Below are 15622 nucleotides of genomic sequence, written 5' to 3' on the forward strand. Positions count from 1 at the left end.
CCTTATTTATGAATATAAGTGTTAAATTTTTATACAATTCACCATATAAGTTTATACTTTATAAAAACTAGATTTCCAATATTTATAAATAAATAAATAAATAAAAGCTGAAATATATCCTTTTATTCTCTCTTAATTTCATCCACACCACCTTCCTCTTCATTTCACTCTCATTTTCAAACTCCACACTCCATCACTCTCTCACTCTTCAATTCCCCCAACACCATTTTCTCTCTTCCCCTCTCTTTATGACTATAACCACGAAATTTTTCCAGAATATAAATCCAAAAAGGGATAATGACTTGATAGGGTAAGATACTTTTTGAAATGTACACATATAGTCCTTATTCTTTTTTTTTTGTAAAATAAACCCTTATACTTTATTAATATGTACACATTAGGTCCTTTTCACCGGATTCTACAGGTTTTGCTGACGTGAAAGGGTTTATTTTACAAAAAAAAAGAATAAGGACTAAATGTGTACATTTCAAAAAGTATCTTACCCTATCAAGTCATTTTCCATTTCTTTTATTTTGTTGAAATGAAATACCCAGGTGGAATCCACATATCCACAACGAGATTTTTCAAACGTTTATTCATCATGAAAAACAGGGAGACCCCGATCTCCGGCGACTCTTTTGTGTGTTCCTACACATCACTGGTAGCAAGGAGGAATGATGACAAAAACGAAGGGGAGGCAGGAGGAAGTAGAGACGGTAGTTGGCGGCGAGGAGCTGCTCTGGTAGCCCCCTCGTCGATTATTTTTTCTTTTTCTGGCAACATATCTCAAAGATGGAGGAAAAGAGAGACAGATCGGAGAAACACAACAGGTAAAGGGTGTTTGGTTGTTGCTGTTCGACCGGAAGGAAGAGAGACGAGAAAGAGAAGGGTCGCCGCCCTTTTCTTGTTGCTGGAGGATCACCCACCTCTGGTGACTAAGCTAATTAATTGTTATTTAGTGCCACTTGTGCTTCCACATCAGCAAAACCTGTAGAATCCTGTGAAAAGGACCTAATGTGTACATATTAATAAAGTATAAGGGTTTATTTTACAAAAAAAAGAATAAGGACTAAATGTGTACAATTCAAAAAGTATCTTACCCTATCAAGTCATTTTCCCTAAAAGAAAATTCGTATATGACCGGTATACCGGGTATAGCCGATCACAAGGATTGCATTGTTACAAAAAATAAAGTATAAGAGTTTATTTTACAAGAAAAAAAGAATAAGGACTAAATGTGTACATTTCAAATAGTATATTACCCTATCAAGTCATTTTCCCATCCAAAAACATACCTTAAACTCTAAATCTTCATCATCTAGAGTTGTTCTTCAAGGTAATCACGAAAATCCTTCAATCTTCCTTCCAAATCTCAAGTTTTCTTGCATATCTTCTTCTTCTACACCATTCTATGGATGGATTATGAATCATATGTTCATAACCACAATTTTTATGATGTTGGAGGTAGTATTTCACCCAAAAACCAACATGCATGTGATGATCTTCAAGCTTAGAGGCTTGATCATCAAAGTATGTTGTTAAAAAGCTTTCAAATAGGTTTATAAAGGATTTATTCCCAAATAAATATCTAAAACAACTTTTCTGATCAAATCCAATTTTTCCCAGTATTCCACCAACAAAATGAGATGTTCTACAAATTTTCAAAAAATAATTCATTTTTCTCGAATTATTATAATTATTGCAAGAAAATAGGGAAATAAATCATATAAAATACTTTTTGAGGTCTATAAATCCTAGGTAAATTCGTTGGATGGCCCCTAAAGTAAATAATGACATTTCAGTAAGTTTCATCGATTTTGGTTACATTTTAGTATGGTTTTGAATTTTTTTCTTGTTTAATTCAAATAAACCATAAAACCACTTTAGGAATGTGAAAAGGCTATGTAATATTTTTCACAGATCCTACCCCTGTGGAATACTCAGAAAAACATTTTCAGAATTTTTCATTATGTATACCTATTTTCCCCCGATTTTTGTATTTATAATGGACTAATGATGACAAAAATAGTTCTACTCATCCAAAATTCATGAAAAATTACCATAAGATTTTATAATATATTAGTACACCAAATAATTATTTGGAAGATTTTTATATTCGATATACTATTTTTCTTTGATTTTCTAAGATTAAATACATTTAAATCTACAAAATCGGATTACAACATATAAAAATCACCGTTAGTATTTTTCTCGGATTATGTACACTGTAAATGAAGATTAAATTTTTTTTTTGTAATTTTATTTAACTGTTTGATAATTATTCATCAATTAATGATTATTCAAGAGAATAAAACATAGAAAAATAGAAAAACTAATTGAAAAATATCTTTTATAATTTTCGCAGGCTTTATATGTATAATAATAGTGTTACAAAAAGTTTGGGAAATTTTGGAAAATTTCTTCTATTTATTTCCATTATTATTAGAATGTATGCACAAAAATCATAAAATCGGGTTAAACTATTTAGAAAGCCTTTTTTATATTTTTTTCCCAACTTAAGTATGTTTATATTATTATGAAGGCTTAAAAATTTGGAAAAATAGTTAATCACACCAAAAATTCAAGGGAAACTTTCTAGAAGACCTCTACTGTATTTGGAACGAAAATGTAAAATTTGATGAATTTTGGAAACTATTTGATAATATTTTTGGATTTTAGGAGTTTAAAACACCATTATATGTATTGAAATACCATCAATTAATATTACAACAATCTGGAAAATAATATCCAAGATTATCTTAATCACATGAGTTATAAAATTTCATAATTTCAGAAAAATGTTTGTATCTTAACAATATTTAATTTTGACACATTATTGGCATAATTCTATTGTAGTAGTAAGTATACTAGTATTAGATTTCAATTAGAGACTCATTAGTGTGTGACATCGTTGTAGGAAAACGATAGTGGTACGAGTGGAGCGTAGTTCAAGGCACCATTTGCATCATCTCAGTGCATTGTGAGTATTCACGACTCCCCCTCTTTTCGGTTTTTACGTTTTGGGGTGGAAAAGCATGTCCAAACACTGTTTATTGTTCGTTGTATTTAGTTTGACTTGTATCAAACATGGTTGCTATATGTTGTTGTGTATGTGTATGCTATTGTTAATTCATTAGGCCTTATCGCGTTTAAGTCCTTGGAATCAGTTCACACAACTCATTAACTCATTTGAGCCTATGGTCATTATGGATAACGCTATTAGGAGGTAGACAACTCCTCAATCACACGATTCGCTTGAGTGCATTTTACCATATTTCCCTATGTTAGCGATAGACATAGAAGAGGGCACCCTCAGTCATTAGGCTTGGGTTGTGAACTCATGGTATAATCATTATGCACATACGAACCTTGTATCTAGTTTTAGCAACAAACCTTATTTCCCATGAGAATATGAACGTTGCATCTTATTTGGGCAACATACTTTATCTCTCATGATGACAACAAACTTTGTTTATGCAAACTTATTTACTCATTTTTGCAATATATTTCTATTTATGGAAACTTTATTTCCCATGAGATTATGAATGTTGCATCTCATTTGGGAAACATACTTTATCTCTCATGATGACAACGAACTTTGTTTATGCAAACTTATTTACTCATTTTTGCAATATATTTCTATTTACGGAAACTTTATTTCCCATGAGATTATGAACGTTGCATCTCATTTGGGCAACATACTTTATCTCTCATGATGACAACGAACTTTGTTTATGCAAACTTATTTACTCATTTTTGCAATATATTTCTATTTATGTAAACTTTATTTCCCATGAGATTATGAACATTGCATTTCATTTGGGCAATATACTTTATCTCTCATGATGACAACAAACTTTGTTTATACAAACTTATTTACTCATTTTTGCAATATATTTCTATCTATGGAAACTTTATTACTCGCTTTAGCAACGCACTTCTATTCATGAAAACTTATTTACTTATTTTAAAAATGAACATTGTTTATGGAAAATGTTATCAACATTCTGATTATCATGATTTCAAACTATATTATGTAATGAACATGTGAGTATTCACCAACTATTTTTATAGTTACGCTCGTTTTACATGTTTTTTCAGGAATTATCGAGTAAGTGGCACTTAGGGACACTTCACTTTTAGGAGCATTCACATGTGTTGTATTTCAATTTACATTGTAATTTGTTTTAAAAATTTGTTTAAACTCATTGTAAATTTGTAATGATTTTTAATACTATGGTTGGTGTTTTGTCTTTTAACTTTTGCTATGAAACCCTTTATACTGCCACACCTCATGTTTCCGCTTAAGCGGGGTGTGACAAGCAGATTCTTCCACTCGTATCCTACAAGAACCTTATTGGATTTGGCCGTGGCTCCATTAAAGCTCCCTCCACCACTGTCATTGCTGTCGGCTCAAGCGACCCCTCACCGAATTCGGCCTACACTTTGTAACTCTTCGTTAGGTATTGTTCAATTTTTAACATTTTTAGGGTTTTCGACTGGAACTCGACGAGTTGGGAAGCTCCAACTCGTCGTGTAGGAATTGATTTGGCCGTGGAAATTAAGTTGTTTCACCTCTCTGTCAAGGGTTCCCGCTTGAGTTGTTTCACCTCTCTGTCAAGGATTTCTATCGGCTCCTCAACGAAATTCAGCTTATCATTGATCTTGATTTCCTCCAGAGGTACTATCAATGCTTGGTCGGCTAAACATTTCTTAAGATTGGATACTTGGAATGTGTCATGAATGGCGCTTAACTCTTGGGGTAATTGGATTTTATATGCCACTAGACCAATCCTTTCAATGATCTCAAAGGGTACAACATATCTTGGGCTTAGTTTTCCTTTCTTACCAAAACGTACAAGCCCTTTCCAAGGCAACACCTTTAGAAGTACCTTGTCTCTGACTTGGAATTCTAAAGGTTTCCGACGATTGTTTGCATAACTTTTCTGACGATCTCTAGCGGCTTTAAGCCTATCTCTGATGATAGCAATCTTGTCAGTTGTTTCCTGGATAAGGTCGAGTCTAGTCAATTTTCTATCTCCGATTTCTATCCAACATAAGGGCGAACGACACTTGCATCCATACAATGCTTCATATGGAGCACATTGGATGCTCGTGTGGTAACTGTTATTGTAGGAAAACTTGATTAGAGGCAAATGAGTATCCCAATTTCCTTTGAATTCAATGGCACACGCCCGTAGCATATCTTCAAAAGTTTGTATTGTTCTTTCCGTCTGCCCCTCTGTCTGAGGGTGGTAAGTTGTGCTTAAATTTATCTGAGTTCCTAGAGCCTTTTGTAACATCCACCAAAATCGTGATGTGAAACGACTATCTCTATCAAAAATGATAGATAGAGGTACACCATGCAGAGAAACAATTTTGTCGATGTAGACTTAGGCCAATTTTTCCATCTTGAAGTCTTCCCGAATAGGGAGAAAGTGAACAAATTTTGTCAGTCGATCCACTATGACCCAAATTGAATCATGACCTTTAGAAGTCCTAGGGAGTTTGGTAACGAAATCCATGGATATCTGCTCCCATTTCCATTGTGTAATTTCACGCTGTTGCAGTAATCCGGATGGTTTTTGATGTTTAGCTTTGACAATTGAGCATGTGAAACACTTCCCAACATACAAGGCGATATCCTTTTTCATTCCAGGCAACCAATAGTACTTTTTAAGATCTTTGTACATATTATCTGCTCCAGGGTGGATTGAGTATTTAGATTGATGAGATTCCTCTAGTAACATGTCTCTTAGATTGTTAACCCTTGGAATCCAAACTCTGTCCTTAAAATAACATACTTCGGCGGGTTTGGTTTCGAATCTCACTTCTAAACCATGTAAAGTTTCACCTGGAATATTTTCCTTGATCAAGGCTCTCTTCTGGGCATCAATGATTTGAGATTTCAAGCTTGTCTGAATTACCATTCCCAAAGCCGTCACACGGGAAGGTTTCACTCTTTCTTTTCTGCTAAAAGCGTCGGCTACTACGTTAGCCTTACCTGGGTGATATCGTATCTCACAAGCATAATCACTAAATAACTCTACCCATCTTCTCTGCCGTATGTTTAACATTTTCAGATCTAGGATATGCTAAAGGCTTTTGTGGTCAGTATAAATGATGCACGTGGTTCCATACAAATAATGCCTCCATATCTTAAGATCGAAAACTATTGCTCCTAGTTCTAGATCGTGGGTTGTATAATTCTTCTCATGCGGTTTGAGTTGTTTGGAAGCATACACAATGACCTTATATTTTTGCATTAACACACATTCTAAACCTTGATGAGACGCATCACAATACACTAAAAAGTTCTCTGATCCCTCTGGTAAGGCCAGAATTGGTGCATTGCATAGTTTGTTTTTCAGGATTTGGAAAGCTTCTTCGTGTTTCTATTCCCAGAGGAATTTTCTGTTCTTTTGGGTCAAAGATGTTAATGGTTGAGCAATCCTTGAGAAATTCTCAATGAAGCGTCTGTAGTACCCAACTAATCCTAGAAACTACTGTATTTCCGTCGGGGTTTTGGGGGCTTCCCACTCCTTGATTGCCTCAGTCTTAGTTGGATCTACATGAATTCCTTTTTCGCCGACCACATGACCAAGGAAATGTACTTCCCAAATCCAAAATTCACACTTAGTGAACTTGGCATACAATTTCTGCTCCTTCAATAGCTCCAATATTAACTTCAAATGTCGTTCATGATCTTCTTTGGTTTGTGAGTAAACAAGTATGTCATCAATAAATACGATTACGAACTTCTCAAGGCATGGTCTACAGACCCTGTTCATCAAATCCATGAAAACAACTAGTGCGTTCGTTAGTCCAAAAGGCATGACTAAGAACTCATAATGTCCATAATGGGTTCTAAACTTTGTTTTATGAATGTCTTCTTCGTGAACTCTTAGTTGATGATATCCTGATCGGAGGTCGATCTTTGAAAAGTATGAAGCGCCCTGCAACTGATCGAACAAGTCATCAATTCGAGGAAGAGGATCTCGATTCTTGATTGTCAACTTGTTCAGTTCTATGTAGTCAATAAACATTCAGAATGACCCATCTTTCTTTTTGACGAACAACACCAGGGCTCCCCAAGGTGAAAAACTTGGTCGTATAAACCCCTTGTCTAGAAGTTCTTGAAGTTGTACGGACAATTCTTGCATCTTGGATGGCGCGAAACGATATGGTGCTTTTGCTACTGGTGCTGCTCCAGGAATTAAGTCGATCTGAAATTCGACTTGTCTGTGTGGGGGTAGACCGGGTAATTCCTCCGGAAATTCGACTTGTCTGTGTGGGGGTAGACCGGATAGTCTTTGATTTGCTTAGCTTCAGGTTCTCTTTCTACCACATGGGCCATGAATACCATACAATCCTTCATCAGGTACTTGTGAATCTTCATGCTTGACACAATGTTTAAGCTTCTTCCTAGCTTCTCACCGTGTATGATAAGGGTTTCCACATTGGGAGAGGTACCCTAATGACTTTCTCATAACAACCAATGTCCACTCTATTCTTGGATAACCAATCCATTCCTACTATTACATCAAAACTACCTAGCTCTATAGGAATTAGGTCAATGCTAAAGAGTTTATCAGCTAAGTTCAAAGTACAACCTGGAATTATTTCATTAGCCCTAATTTCATACCAATCAGCAAGTTCAATAGCATAAGTATTCCTCATCTTTCTCGATTTCAAGTCAATTAATGGTCTAAATGCTAAAGAAACGAAACTCCTATCTGCTCCCGCATCGAATATTACTGATGCAAAGTGATTGTTTAGGAGGAACGTACCTGTAATCACTTCAGGGTTTTGACGAGCTTCTTCTGCACCAATCACAAAGGCTGCACCTCTTGGCCGCCCACCTTGATTTCCTTGGAAAATTTTCCTAGCCTGGTCTTGTCTGTTGTTACCAAGCCACCCGTTTAGTTTGGGACAAGCATTATGGAGGTGATCAATACTCCCGCACTCATAACATGCCCTTTTTCCATCCTTATCCAGCTTACAATACTTCGGGTAATGACCTGTCTGGTTACATTTTTGGCACACAGGGCAAGCTCCCTTGTGATGGAAGTTACGCATATTGCACTTCGGATGCGGTCTTGTGTATTTCTTTCGCTCCTGAGTTTCTACGACTTTCTGTTCCTGAGTTTTCACTGGTTCTTTCTCATGGGCTCTTACCATAAAGTTTCTTGAGACTTTCTGCTTCCTCCTTGACTTGCCTCCATAATTCTTCTCTCCTTGATCTGCTAGCTTCCTCTTGCTACTAGAGTTTTCCTTTATCGAGGCTCCCGTTCGAATCACATCATTGGTCACTCAATTTTCTAGACTTACTGCACTTTGAATGGTAGTTGGGTTAGCAACAGTAACCATTCCTCGAATCTCAGGCGCCAAACCCCAAAGGTAGCAGTCAATCTGTTTCTCCTCAGGAGTGACTATGTGAGGTACCAGTTTTGCTAGCTCATGAAATCGGACCGTGTACTTCTCTATTTGTGTTCCAACCATAGAATGGTTCCAGAACTCATATTCAAGTTTCTGAATTTCATATTTGGGACAATACTCCTCTATCAGTAGCTTCTTCAGGTCTTCCCAAGTTAGCTGATATGCCGCTGCACGGCCTCGGGTTTGCACTAGGGTATTCCACCAGGTCAATGCCCTATCCTGGAGTAGATAAGTTTCATACTCCACTTTGTTGTGTTCGAGGCATTTGCTAATGTGAAGGACCGACTCCATGTTGTCAATCCATTTCAGCAACCCGACCGCACCTTCTTTTCCATGGAATTCCTTAGGTTTACAAGCCATAAAAGACTTGTAGCTGCATTCTCTTTCATTGCTTCCTTGATTTCTTCCTCTATTTCCCTGTTTAGCATTAAGAGCCGCAGTTACTTGAGTAACAATGTTTGGGATTGCTGCCATGAGTTGTGCTACCAATTAAGCAGAATCGGGTGTTTCATTCTGTGGGCGCCCCCGAGTAGGCCTTCCTGCCATGGTTCTAAGACACAAGAGAAAAAAAAATACATATAAAGATATAAAATAATGTATAATGTCTGATTCACTACCATTTTTAAAACCATATGTGTTGTCAAATTAATGGTTTGCATTATTAATATGCATATAGATTTGAGAAAAGAAAGAAAGAATAAAAATCTTTTTATTCAACAATTGACTAAATAAAATCTAGGGTTTGATCTCATAGTAAAAGTTTTCAAACATAAAATTATCTTTTTCATACACATGCGAAATAGTTTTCAAAGTCAAACGATACATTGTTCACAAAATAAAGTTTTAATGTTTCTCCCAAAAGACACCCTGCATGGGTTTTTATTACATGATAAAATAAAATATTGAAATCAGAACCAAATACGAATCACTATCCCAACAAGAAACATCCACATCATGATCAGTAACAGCCCTCCGAACACATAACATGCGGTCATCGCACGACCTACCACTCGCCTGGCATCTCTAGCAGTATCCTTAGCCTTCATCGCATGTTGAAACAAGATTCCCATTCCTGTCATCACCTCATCCAAAACCTCCTGATGCCCATCTATCACTGCGAGACTCTGCCGTAAGTCCGCTGTCATCCAATGCATTCTTCGGGATTCCTCCGGGGCCTTACCTGCATGCCTGACATGTATCCCTATGACTCGCTGTGGTAGGGGTGGTCTCGGTCCTGCCATGTTGGGTCTTACCCTACTAGGCCCATCTCCATCGAATGATACCCCCACGGGCCTAGAGACGTTCTTCCTAGCAGTGTGTCAGATACGAGGTCCGGAGGGTGGCGACTGTGGTAACACCGATACAGGCGATGCCTCGCGTTGCCGACTCGGGGCGCTGCCGCTGCTGATCTCCACCGAGTGTCCTATGTCTTCCGTGTCTTCTGAGGGGTCTTCTTCCACAGAGGTGGGAGGATCACGTCGATGGATAACGGTGACATAGCCGGACACATCGGCCGAGGGGGTAGCGCGAGAGGATGACGATGTCGACATAGTGGACTGAGACATAGTTTTAATGAGTTATGAAATAAATAACAATGAATGCCTATAATATGAAATGCTTACACACACCAAAATTCACCTTTTAATTTTTGAAATAAAGTTTTCATGAAAATTTGGTTGAACATGTTCCCACTGCAATTAGCTCAAGCTTTGTATAAATTTTTCCTTAATTAAACGTACGTGATCAGGCTATGTTTAATTAAGGTCCAATAATACAACTCCAGACCTAATTACATTAGTAGTATGCTCAATGTAAAAGAAAATTTATACATTTTGGTTATAGGTTGTGTTTTCTTAAAAGAAAACTGATGTTCCCTATAACTTTAGCTCTGATACCATTTCTGTCACACCCCGCTAAAGCAGAAACGCATGATATGACAGCGATAAATGTTTCATTGCAAAAGAAAAAGATACATCACCATAGTAATAGTTAAAAGTTTACAACTCATAATTAAACAAAACAAAATACAAGTTTTTCCAAAATGACATTGTTCAAAAGATAACTTCATAAAATAACTTCCACACGATGCAGCATGCTCTATGATGATGAATCTTTATACCCACTTACTAATTATTTCCTGAAAAAGCATGTAAAATGAGGGTCAACTATGAAAATAGTTGGTGAGTTCACAATTTTACAAAATCAAGATTTGGTATAAAACTTTCCATAAATATAAGTACATTGCTATAATGAGAAACAAAGTTCATTGCTATAATTAATAACAAGTTTATTTGTGTATGAACAATCAATGAGTTCACAACCAAGCCTATGACTGATGCCCTGTCAAGATCTACGCTTATCGTTCCATGGATGAATATGGTATCATGCACTCAAGTAATCGGGTGAGTGGGGAGTTGTCAATTCCTAATAGCGCTATTTATAATGACCATTGGCTCAAAGAGTTAATGGTTGGAGTAAGTGGAAGGGACTTAAGACGATAAGGCCTCATGTTTTAATAATAACATACACATACACAAAAAAATATAGCAAAATATAGCAATAAATTTTGATACAATTCGTTATAAATACATCAATCATAAGTAGTTTAGACATGCTTTTCCACCCCAAAACATAAAAACTGAAAATAGGGTGAAAGTCTGAATACTCACCATGTTTCAAGTAGCTACAAGTGCTGCTTTGGAATACACCAACGCCTTACTACCGGGATCCTACGACATCAAACACACTCTAGTGAGTTTCTATGTCGAAATCTAATGTTAACATACTAAATTCTACATATAGAGAAATGCCAACTTTTTGTTCTAATATTGGTTTTATATTAAATAGGTAACAATTTTTCTGAAATGGTGATATTTTATAACTCATGTGATTAAGATAATTTTGGATATTATTTTCCATATTTTTGTAATATTAATTGAGGGTATTTCAACACATTTAAAGGTCTTGTAAACTCCTAAAATCCAAAAATATTATCAAACAGTTTCCAAAATTCATCAAATTTTACATTTTCGTTCCAAATACAGTAGAGGTTTTCCAAAAAATTTCCCTTGAATTTTTTATGTGCTTAACTATTTTTCCAAAATTTTAAGCCTTCATAATAATATAAATTCATGAAAATTAGTATCTAGGTGACAAAAATTCCCAAACTCTTTATATTACTGCCACTAAATATACTTAAGTTGGGAAAAATATAGAAATGGGTTTCTAAATAGTTTAACCCGATTTTATGATTTTTGTGCATTTATTCTAACAAAAATGAAGATAAATATAAAATAGTTTCCAAAATTTCTCAAACATTTTGTAACACCGTTTTTATACATATAGAAGCTTTGAAAAATATAAAAGATATTTTTCAATTAGTTTTGCTATTTTTCTTTGTTTTATTCTCTTGAATAATCATTAATTGGTGAATAATTATCTAACAGTTAAATTAAATTACCAAAATTTTTCTAAACTTCATTTACAGTGTACATAATCCGGGAAAAATATTAATGGTGATTTTTATATACTGTAATCCTATCTTGCGGATTTAAGTGTATTTAATCTTAGAAAATAGAAGAAAAATAGAATAAGAATATAAAAATCATCCAAATTTTTATTTAGAGTTCTAATATATTATAAGGTATTCTGGTAAATTTTCATGAATTTTGAATGAGTAGAAATGTTTTTCCCATTATTAGTCCATTATAAATACAAAAATTGGAGAAAATAGGTATGCATTATAAAAGATTCTGAAAATATTTTTATGAGTATTACACATGCATTAGGATCTGCAAAAGATCTTAGATAGACTTTTCATCTTCCCTAAAGTGGTTTTATGATTAATTTGGATTAAACAAAAAGAAAATTCAAAACCATAGAAAACACTAACCAAAATCTGTGAAACTCACTGGAGTGTGATCATTTACTTTAGGGGTCATCCATGAATTTACCTAGGATTTATAGACCTCAGAAAGTATTTTAAATGATTTTTAGGGTTTTATACCCTTTTTCAATCATAACAAATGTTTGGAGTTCGTTCTAATTCGGGTATTGGCATTTCCTATAGTAGCTAGACAACTTACTAGAATCGTAAGAGTCAAGTATATTAGTCCTAGATTTTAGTTAGATCCTAGATTATACAAGATTGTGACCTAATTTCTATTACTAGGTCATGGCATGATGTGCATATATGGTTTATAAAAAGTTGCATGAGTCTGAGAATAACATTTGACAGTTCTCACAGTTTTCACCCTATATAATCTCCTTAAAACCTTGAGGGTGAACTTTTATCAGCCTCCAAACCCTAAGAATGTCATTGTAAACCATAATCTCCATTTTCTCCCATATTGTGAGCTAGAGTGACTTGTGGATCTTAAGGCTATGTTTGGCGTAGTAGCTTAAAAGCTAGTTGTTAGCTGAAAAGCTAAAAAGCTAGATGACAGCTGAAAAGCTAGCTGATAAAAAATAACATTTGGTAAAACTAGTTGAAAAGCTAGCTGAATTATATACAATTACATAAAAGGACATGTAAGAGTATGTGTTTCTATAATTAATTAAGGGGTGTGTTGAAAATATTGGATCTGATCACCACGAATAAAGGCTCGAATACCAGTTACTGTGTGACAGATATATAAATTAAAGAGATAAGATGCAGATATATAAAGATTAAGAATTGCGGAATAAATGTAAACATGAGTGCTATAAATGACTGAAAGCTTAATAATATAAATAACTCTATGTAAATGACGTAAAGCTATAAATAATATAAATGACTGTATTTAAATGACGTAAAGCTATAATAAAATATATAAATATATAAATATATATCAAGTAGGTTCGTCAATAAATTGACTGAACTGGTTTAAAACTGGACTAATGGAACGGCTGGTCTATCAAGTAGGTTTGTCTAATAAATGACTGAACTGGCTTAGGGTTGGACTGGATCTTAATAGACTGTGTCTCTATTTTTTCAAAGTTCAATCTGGTATTTGATAAGTAACAAAAAGTTCATCCAAAGCTCGGTTTTATGTAAAACAGTTTGTTTACATAATAGTACAAAATACACGGGTTTATGTAATTGTATTTAAGGTATTTCTGGGTAAAGACATGTACACGGGTCGTGTAAAGGAAAGGTTAAGTGACACGGGTCGTGTAGGAGTGTTTAATCTTGAAATGTTGATGAAAACGGGTACACGGGTCGTGTAGGATAAGGCACAAGTGACATGGGCCGTGTATGAGGGTTTAGAAGGTTTTCAAGGTCAAAATCTTGAACACAGGTCCTGTTCATTTAGGCAAAAACAACACGGGCGTGTTCGCACAGATCCTTGCATGCACAAATCAAAAACCTTCAGTTTTCAGAAAATCTCTTTGGATAGCTAATTCTCTCTTGCGTCTCTTTGGTCTTTCCACTGGTCAAAATCGTCCACAAAAATTCCTAGATGTAGGTAAGGTTCTAAATAATTTGTGGTGAAAATCTCCATAGTATTATCTTGGCCGTGGTGTGCCCAGTTCTCTTCGTTTCTGACTTGAAGATTCTGAACTCGAGAACAGAAATCTCTCTGGATAGCCAATACTCTCTTGTGTCTCTTTGGGGTTTCCCTTGGTCAAAATCGTCAACGAAAATTCCTAGATGTAGGTAAGCTTCTGAAGAATTTGTGGTGAAAATCTTCCTAGTCATATCATGGCTTTGTTGTGCCCAGTTCTCTTCATTTTCTGACTGAAGATTCTAAACTCGTGAAAAAAAAGGCGGTGATGGTTGAGGTGATTTAAAAGGGTTTTTGGAGGAGGTTTAAGAGGGTGTTTGGAGAGTATTTTTAGGGTGTTTGGAAGGTTTTTGGTAGGGGTGAGCAAAATCGGGTACCACGAAAGCAACTTGATTTACTGTTAATAACTTTATACTTTCACATCACTTCATATAAATTTGACCTATTATTTAATAAATAACCTTTTATTTGCTTTGCTATTCTTACTTTTTGCTTTGAATATTACCCTTCAAGTTTTCTATGGTCCTAACATATTAATATAAGTATAATACTATAACTGTGATGTTTTTTTTTAACTTCATAGCCCAACATAAAGCAGTATACTTTACATTGTTAGCTACATAAATAACTAAGTTTCACTACGTATTGTTAGCTACCTGAATATTGTTGGCAGGGGTAAAACAGAAAATATGATTTTTTTTTAAATTGTCAATCTATTTTCCTTAATAACATTTACAGTCAATTAGAAATAGAGAAAACTTAATTTAAGTAATAACTAAAAGACTCGATTCAATAAGATCTAATACTTGAACTTACAATAGCCGAATCAAGAGGAATGTCAACAGAGGCACTACTGTCAATCTGATGTGTAGAATGAACCTCGAGTATGATTTGTCAGCTCCTTTACCCCTAGATCCCAGTTACAGTTTATGTAAAATTGTGACTATACATAAATGATACAAGTCTTTTTTTATAAAAATAAATGAGTTATTCATTATCTATTTTCCATTGACCATTGATTGTGTTCTTTCACCATAAACCTTGATTTTTGACAAGCCAAGCTATCTCCAAAGTTTCTGCAGTGAAAGAACAATACAATCAACAAATCTATGATTAATGAATCTATAGCCACATTTTTCTGGAACTTCGTAAAAATATATTATTTAGTTCTTCATTAATTACCAGTACTCTCACATACTCACATATAAAAGGACCTTTCAGCAATTCCTCAATGATTTAAAGATAACCTGTTGAGAGAAAAACTTGGAGACACACTTGAACAAACGTTAGTACAAGTATATTGCGGAATGGAGTTAATCTCAAAGGATCAAAAGCTCAACAATAATAAAGTTAGATAGTTAGATAGTTAGTTGCGGAAAGTAAAGAAATGTAAATGACAACAGTTGTTATATCAAGAATACACTTAAACTGATTCATAACAAGGAATGCATTCACTCCAAGTTAGTAAGTGAGATCAAGTTTAGTGATTAAGTCTAGAAGACTTGCTCCAAAGAGAGATTATGTTTCAGTAGCAGTTTGAGTGAAGAGTAATAAGATAGAGAAATGAAGAAGATAATTTAGAGAAATATATTCAGAATAAGTTCAGTAAGGAGTAAGTAGTGAGAAGTAAGGAGTTGTACTAAGAAGTGGTATTAAGAAGTTGAAGTAAGAAAAGGTCTATTTGATAGAAGAGAATG

Source organism: Lactuca virosa, chromosome 4 (genome assembly GCF_052849685.1).
Source record: "Lactuca virosa cultivar CGN04683 chromosome 4, Lactuca_virosa_CGN04683_v6, whole genome shotgun sequence".
NCBI lineage: Eukaryota > Viridiplantae > Streptophyta > Magnoliopsida > Asterales > Asteraceae > Lactuca > Lactuca virosa.